Source organism: Crocuta crocuta, unplaced genomic scaffold, assembly GCF_008692635.1.
Source record: "Crocuta crocuta isolate KB4526 unplaced genomic scaffold, BGI_CrCroc_1.0 scaffold72, whole genome shotgun sequence".
In the NCBI taxonomy this organism is placed as follows: Eukaryota; Metazoa; Chordata; class Mammalia; order Carnivora; family Hyaenidae; genus Crocuta; species Crocuta crocuta.
The window spans coordinates 1,021,366-1,030,048 of NW_027529427.1; the positions used below are offsets into that span (position 1 = coordinate 1,021,366).

General features: G+C 42.9%; 1 protein-coding gene across 5 annotated transcripts in view; it reads left to right on the forward strand.

Annotated features, from left to right (window-relative positions):
• MFAP5 (microfibril associated protein 5) overlaps positions 1–8,683 on the forward strand; it is a 49,830-nt gene that overhangs the window by 8,990 nt on the left and 32,157 nt on the right. Inside the window, exon 1 of one of the 5 annotated variants that reach the window (XM_077758964.1) lies at positions 654–696. The exons of the other annotated variants lie outside the window; for them this stretch is intronic. The gene's annotated coding sequence lies outside the window, so the exon portion shown is untranslated. Of the gene's footprint in view, positions 1–653; positions 697–8,683 lie in introns of those variants that run through there. 5 annotated transcript variants of the gene reach the window in all.

Below are 8,683 nucleotides of genomic sequence, written 5' to 3' on the forward strand. Positions count from 1 at the left end.
TTTTTTTTAAAGTTTTAAAAAGACAAAGTTAGACTGTGGAGCCCTGTTTAAGAGTAAGTTCTTGTAGCTATCCTCAGTGCAAAGAAACAGAGCAATCTATATCTATTCTGTCCAAATTGTTACCTGCTGTATTCATTTTTCTTTTTCTTTTTTCTTTTCTTTGTTTAGAGTTTACTTTTGAGAGAGACAGAGCACACACAGAAGCATGTGTGGGCGGGGCAAAGAGAGAGAGAGAGAGAGAGAGAGAGAGAGAGAGAGAATCCCAAGCAGGCTCCATGCTGTGAACACAGAGCCCAACACAGGGCTTGAATCCACAAAAACCATGAAATCAAGACCTGATTCAAAATCAAGACCTGATTCAAAATCAAGACCTGATTTGAAATCAAGGGTCGGACACTTAACCAACTGAGCCACCCAGGTGCCCCTCATTTCTTTTTTAAAATCATTTTTTCTCTCTTGGCTTTTCAAACCTGCGTTGATCATTGAGTAATTTTTTGTTTTTGCTTTTTTTTTTTTACTTTTCTTTGCTTTTATTTAACCTTGCTCTGTCAACTCCACCTGAATTCCCAAACTCCTTGATTTTTTTCTCTAAGTCCTTTTCAATGTGAGTTGTATCCTAACAGCACGATAAAGCCAGACGAGAAAGGAAGAGAAAGAAAAAAGGAAAAGGAGAAATCTGTGTTGAGTGACACAATGGTATTACTAGACAAATCTCTAATACCTAGGTTCCAGACCCTCTTACTTGTGACCCAGAACTTCTCTGGACAATCAGAATAGACAACTTAGACTAAGATAGAGGATCTATAATACTGGCTTGCTGAGTACAGAAATAGTGAATTAAAAATGTAGGCAAGAGAAAATTACCACAAAATCAATTGAAACATATAATTATATATCTGTCCCTAGTCTCATAATAAACCTAAAATATTTTAGAACATGGAATGTCCTTAGAACATATATNTGAGCAAACTGAGTCACAGAGAGACTGAGTAACTTGTCCAAGCTCACACAGCCAAGGAAGAGGCACAACCATAATTTCCATCCAAGGATCATCACAGTACATGTTCCTAATCATTTATTATAACCCCTCCAAAAGCTATGAAATTAGGGTTTTTTCTGCAGTTTCCCTCCACTTCTTAGTACAGTAGTACCCCCTTACCTGTGGGTTTGATTTCTGGGGTTTCCGTTACCCCCAGTCAAGTGAGGTCAGGAAGCAGATAATCCTATCAATACAACTTAATTTATGTCATTGTGCCCACATCATTCACCTCACTTCATCTCCTCACATTCTGTCATCTTACGTCATCACAAAGAAAAGGGGAAGACAGCACAAGATTTTTTTTCTAAATGTTTATTTATTTTTGAGAGAGAGGGAGACACACACACAGAGTGTGTGCAGGGGCAGGGGCACAGATAGAGGGAGACACAGAATCCAAAGCAGAATCCGAAGCAGGCCTTAGGTTCTGAGCTGTCAACACAGAGCTCGATGAATGGCTCAACCCACAAACTATGAGATCATGACCCGAACTGAAATTGGACACTCAACCAACTAAGCCAGAGAGATCATATAATTTTTATTACAGTATATTGTTATAATTGGTCTATTTTATTATTAGTTTTATCTCCCTATATAGTTGGCAAATTAAACACTATCATAGGAGTATATGTATAGGAAAAACACAATATATATAGGCCTCAATATTACCCGTAGTTTCCGACATCCACAGCCGGGGGGTGGGGGAGTGTCTTAGAATGTATCCCCCATGGATACGCAGGGACAACTGTAGGTAAAATTTTATCCATAGATCAATGCCTGCTACTTTGGCTTATGTCTCCAAGGTCATGTACAAAACATTTGCAAATACATATATTAGAATTGGTCACAGGGCACCTGTGTGGCTCAGTCAGGTTAAGCATCTGACTGGCTCAGGTCATGGTCTCACGGTGTGTGAGTTCAAGTCCCACTTTGGTTGATTCCCACTTCTCTCTCTCTGCCCTTTGCTCACTTCCACTCTCTCGCTCTCTCTCTCAAAAGAAAAAAAAAAAAGAATTTGACACAAAAGAATCCATTAGCCAAGCATAACTATAGAGATTCAACAGGGGCACCTGGGTGGCTCAGTCAGTTGAGGTCCGACTTCGGTTCAGGTCATGATCTCACAGTTCGTGGGTTCGAGCCCCGCGTCGGGCTCTGTGCTGACAGCTAGCTCAGAGCCTGGAGCCTGTTTCGGATTCTGTGTCTCCCCTCTCTCTGACCCTCCCCTGCTCACGCTGTCTCCCTCTCTCTCAGAAATGAATAAAAACATTAAAAAAACAAAACAAAAATTAATACATGTTATTTTCCAACTACAGAGACCTTCCATTTTGATTAACAAAGTACTCATCCATTTAAGTCATAAACGAATTCACGTAAGTCATAGAGCTTTTTTGATTAGGCTTTTCCTCAAAGTTTAAATACTAAAAACAAAACTGCTGCCTCATGGGAGACCATGAAATGTTTGGAAGGCTTAAAAAGGGACCAGCTGACACACAGGGGCCAAAAGGGGTTAGCAGCAACTCAGAGGTTAGCGGAGGGTTTAGTGCCTAACAGAGAGGGCAAAAGTAGGTCAGCGTCCCAGCAGTCACAGCTGGCAGAAAGTGATGTCACCCGAGAAACGTGGTGGGGGGAGCGGAGGTGGAATTTAAGGTGGCAAAGTAGAGAGACTCTTTGGAGGGGCAGACTGTGGGACGAGAGGCGAGGAATTTACAGAGGCGAGCTTAAATCAGCCTTTCATAGGCTGATTACAGAAACAGCTGAAGCACCACTTCCTCCTCCCCCTCCCAGCCCGCGTTCTCCCAGGCCTCATCCCTACCTCCCATCACCATCAGACCCCCTCTGCTGGAGACAAAGACACCAGAGAAAGGAATGAGGAGAAAGACCCGCCTGAAAAATATTTTTGACAAAGGAGAGACAGGTGAAGCAAGAAGTGAAAGAGAATTTTAATCAAATCCAGGGGAACATGATGGAGAGGAGGAAATAACAAAGGAGAGAGGCAGATTTAAAAAAAATAGTAGAAAGAAAAGGAGGAAAAGATGGCTGAAGGAAACAAAAGACATTAATGAATGGAGCAAAAGTGGCATTGGAAATGTAATCATAATAATTTCCAACTACTTGGGTTTAAAGAATGACGTGAGTAAAGAGCTGTGAAAGACATTACAATGGCTGCAGTTAGAAATCACCGAATATACGCAGTTAGAGTTTGAGCAGCAAAGCAGAACTGGGATGTTCCCAACTGAGGCTTCCCTCCCAGCCCACATCCAAGTTCAAAGTTATGATGCCTCTGTGTATCTGTTTAGATTTAGAAGTTCTTACGCCCAAGTTACATATTTCATTCCAGGTGTAAGGAGCCCCTCTTGAATTTTGTTAACAATTGTCATGATAACAATAACCATGTTAGGATGTGTTTCAACAGCCCTGCTTTGGGACCATGTCATGCATCTCACGTTACTTTTTTAATCACCACAACGGCAATTCTCTGATCCTATTCAATCAATCTCTGATCAAAACCGAATGTCCTTCCCTTCTGCCCAATAGCTTTCCTATCAACAAAACGAACCCTCTTTTTTCTCTTTTAAGAACTGTTAACGCTCCCATTTGGATAACTAGGTTTTAAAATAAACCCCTGGTACAACCGCAATATACCTGTAACATACGTGTCAAGATACACCGTGTCTAGAAAGAAAGGAGAGAAAAACTAGGAACTATCTCGCCAAAGTACAAGAAGAACTAGGGATATATATAATGCTTATACCTGGAAGAATGTTACTTTTCTCCCCTCCTCCCTCGCATCAAAGTTCTGTCTTTTCAGAGGAGAGAATTTCTATTGTTTACTCTTTTGCTTTCTCATTCTGCCTTTTAAAAAATCTCCCTTCTTCTCTCTTGTTGCGACAGCTCTCTTCATCCCCATCTCATGTTGCCCCCCATACTTCCTTCGAACTTTGTTGTTTCTTGGCTTAGCCAGCCAGACTTCTACTAAAAACTTTCAGAGCTGGAATCGGAACAGTGCATTTGGCAAAAAGTCAGTCCCACATACCACAAAACCACAAACAAGCACTCTGACTGCAAAATCCTTTCAACAATACATTCCCGTTTCTCGCAGTCAGCAGTTCACACAGACCCATGATCCGCAATCAGCAACACATACATTCACATGCATTCGGCATGCACATGGCCTCTGCAGTCAGCTCACAAAGACACAATATCTGCAGAAAGGTCTTTTCCACGCACCATACACAGCCAGTATATATTCTTCCCCTTTCATAAGCTCCTCCTGACTGGCTCTTTCTCCCAGCCACCCCCTCCCCTCGCCCTGCTCCCTGCTCGGCAGCGGCTCCCCTCCTCTCCCTGCAGTTCTCTGAGTCGTAACTGCAGTGCTATCCATCACCCTCCCCATCAGGTCCTCAGGCGATGCAATTGTTTCTTGAAGCCCTCCTTTCACCGGGCTGAGAACTTGCTCCAGCAAAGGGACCGGCAGAACAGAATCGCCTTCTGGAACACACCGTGACAGGCTGGTTCCTAGTGCCCTAAGTTGTTTCTACCGAGCTTAATTTTTTTTTCCTACTGAGCTTAATTTTGACATGGAAGCCTCAGAGAGAAGGCAGGGAGGAAAGAAAAGGAAGACAAGGAAAACAGAAAAAGAGGGAACAAAGTGGAAAAGAGAGAGCCCTGGTAGAAATTTTGAGAAGGGCAACTGGGACAAAGGCAGAGAAACAGACCTAAGAAGGAAACGGGAGAGCAGAGGAGGGGGGAGAGAATGGAGCAGGTGGGAAAGTAAAAGGAAGAACAAAGAAACAAGGTAAAAGTATGGCAGATTAGCCATTTCTCGGGTGTCTTGTTACCCAGTAAGTTATTGAGGTAACCCTAGAGGGAGGAGAGATTCGAGAAGGTTAAAAAGAGAACCAGTGATAAAGAAAACTGATGAGATTATGCATTGTGAAATTTCCTAAAAAGACAAAAGAGACAGCGTCACATAGATCTGACTCAAGGAAGATTCAAACAACCGATGTGAAAGTATGCCGTGATGGGAACGCTTGGGTGACTCAGTCCACTGAGCACCTGACTCTTAATTTTGGCTTAACTCATGATCCCAGAGTCACGGGATGGGGACCTGTGTTGGACTCCATGCTGGGCATGGAGTCAGCTTGAGATCCTCCCCGCCCCCGTCTCACTCTCCCCTCTGCCCCACTCATGTGCTCTCTCTCTCTCTCCAATTAAAAAAAAAAAATTTCTTAAATAATGAAAGTATTCAGCAATGGTTGGAGAAAAGGGACATTTGCATTTCAGTTAAAACAGCAGCTGAGATTTGTCACAAATAGGGGCGCCTGGGTGGCTCCGTCGGTTGGGCTTCTGATTTTGGCTCAGGTCATGATCTCACAGCTGGTGAGTTGGATGCTGACAGCTCAGAGCCTCGAGCTACTTGGGATTCTGTGTCTCGGGTTCTCCCTGCCCCTCCGCCCTGCTCATACAGGCTCTCAAAAATAAACATTAACATTTTTTTAAAGATTTCTCACAAATATTGCATTATTTGGGATGTACTAAGAATTAATCTGTTACCTATCTGAAATTCAAATTTCTTTGACCATTCTATATCTTATCTAGCAATCATATCCTCAGGGGATTCTGGAAACACTCAAGTCTGAAAAATATTGGGATAAAGTAAGAAGGCCTGCATTTATTTTTTTAATCTATCTATTTATTTATGTAAAGTACACTTCACACCCAGCACGGAGCCCACATGGGGCTGAGATCAAGACCTGAGCTGACATCTAGATTCAGATGCTTAACCAAATGGACCAGCCAGGCGCCCCACAAAAGCCTACATTTCCTAAGTAAGACCTCCATGCAAAGTTCAAATTCTTATCCCCATCACAGACATGCGAAGTTGAAATCCCCAAAGAAGGAACACAAGCATCTTTCACGAGCACTGGATAATTTTTATGCACTAAAGTTTGATAACTACCCATTTTCTTACCATTCTTCCTTGGAGCCCTTCATAAGTCTGCATAAAATGTGAAAAATTAACTAAACAAGGGAGTCATTAGACTGAGGATTAGATTAGATTGCTTCCATAAGCAAACCAAAATCAGCCCCTAAATGTCTCAAGATTACAAAATTGAAAGCTAAGGACAGTCAATCACAAACAGCCAGATCAACTTTAAGTGACTAAACAATTAATTTCCTTATTTTGGCCTTTTCTCTAGAACAATCTCTTCCAGAGTTTCTGTGGGTAGAGTACTCTTAACCACTTTGAGTTTGGTGCTGTCCAATTCAAATTAATTTTTGTTCAAATAAACTCTTGGGACATCTGGGTAGCTCTGTCAGTTAAGCATCTGACTTTGGCTCAGGTTCTCCTGGTTATCATGGTTCGTGAGTTTTGAGTCCTGCTTCAGGTGAGCTTGAGCCCCATTTCTGTCTCTCTCTTCCCACCTCCCTCTGTCCCTTGCTCACTTGCGCCCTCTCTCTCTCAAATATAAAATAAAATAAACTCTTAAAAATTTTAACATGCTTCACATTATCTTTTACTAGTCCTGGTGTTAGAAGAGGAAACCAAAGGAGGTCCCTGATAACCCCCAGGAGCAAAGATACCTGGTGGAGGTCCCCAGTGAGCCCAATGAGCTCATTACTTCTTCCCTGTGTCTGGAGGGTGCAGGCTGGTGCCCCTCTGAGCCTTGCTCTGGTGCTTTTTTGTGTTAGGAGCTTTCAGACTATATTTGAACATTTCTTTTTCAGGAATAGGCCAGAGCTGAAGTGGGTACGATTTTGCATTGGGGGAGATCATCGAGAGAACATGGCCTTGGGCTGACTGGCAAGCTGGCAGTTGGAGGGCCCTCTCCCTCACCTTGGCTTTGGAACGTGCATCCGGCTTGCCTTCCTTATTCCCAGAAGCTGCTGCAAGGACACAGCTTTGAGATACAAGTGTGCTGAGACTTTCTGGACAGTAGATGGGACTAAACCCAGTTAAGGCCTCTATATAAACCTCTAAGATTTGGCAAATAGGTGCACAGATCTACTCATCTTGAGGGCATCCAAGATGAGACTTTTAAGTATGTTCTCTTGCTTATAAAACCCTGCCACTTACCAATCTGGAAAGGACTACCTCTTCAGTGTCTCCCTGCCTACTACATATACGACCAATTTTGAAACCAACAATTGAAGCACCAGTGAGGAGACCAAAGAAATGGGCCTTGGGAAAGAGGCACCTGAGTAGGAAATTCCATATTGGCCATTGACTTCTGTGCCATTGGGAGAGGTGGCTTCTATGTTTATTCTATGTTTAGAGGTTTGTAGATCATCACAGGAGTGTTGATAGGGAAAAAAATCTGTTTTAAGATGGCCGGCAAGACTCATAAGGAAATACCTGTCCCTGATCAAAGGCTCCCTCTTCCAGATTCTTCTTCCCACACTGCTTGTCTCATGCAGTAATGAGGAATGCAGAAGTAACAGGCTATAAATTACTCCCTCTGCTGATGCTCTGGGCTCAGACCTCTGAAGCATGATCTCCTCTGCTCTGAGCCCACTGGTGTAAAATAAACCTCCTCCCTTCCAAGATCTCTGAGTGGCGCTTGGTTCTTCTGCCAGTGATCCAGACCAGATTTCCGCAACAGTGTGCATATACCCTGAAAACACGGGTGGGTTTGATGTACTTATTTAAAGAACTGCCTTGTATACTGTAACAAAGACAGGGACCAAAGTCGGCCATTATGGGCTGGCCCATCCTGTACGCCGTATAGGTGGCCCCCAATACCCAACTAGAGACTGAAGCTTGAGTTAGAGTTGAAAGAAGAGTTATGGTGAGAGAAAGGCATGAAGTTTCCACTGCTCTGCTGGCTTCGGGGTTGGCTGACAAGGCGGGAGAGTAGAGTCATAATTTGGAAACCTTAGTGTGTCATTTATGAAATCCAGGAGGACAACGAATAGGGTCTGAGTGCCCGTGACAAAGCCTGGTTGGGATGCTAAGAGGTAGAATCCCTAAGAAAGTGATGATGACTGTGCCGAAGATGCTGTGGTGGGTCAGGGGGTGGGTTTGGGGAAGGGATGAAATGCCCCAGGCTGTCAACCCTTAAAACAAGAGGAATTTAAGTAGCAATTATTCCAAAATGCCAAGGGCACAAACTTACATTCTTTCTGTCTTTTGAAATTGTAAATCTTATCTTGTCTTTTAAATATAAACACCCAGAAGATAACCAAAACACTGCACACAGAGACTGAAGACAAAATAAGAAGGGGAAAGAAGCTTTTTAAAATACAGTGCTATAAAATAAATGAATATATAAATAAAATAAAATAAAATAAAATATAGTGTGATAGAAGTTCCCTTGCACCAAATCTAGCCTATAGCCTCCAAAAGATTGCAAATATCAGTAAGAAGCTTTAGACATATGAGTGAAATAAAAGCTATCTATGTTGGGGCGCCTGAGTGGCTCAGCCAGTTAAGTGTCTGACTTCAGCTCAGATCATGATCTCACATTGTGGGTTTGAGCCCCACATCTGGCTCTGTAATGACAGCTCAGAGCCTGGAGCCTGCTTTGTATCCTGTGTCTCCCTCTCTCTCTCTGCCCCTCCCCCACTTGTACTCTGTCTCTCTCTCAAAAACAAATGATAAAAAAAAATTAAAAATTTGTCTGTGTTGATGTATGTTGTGTATAG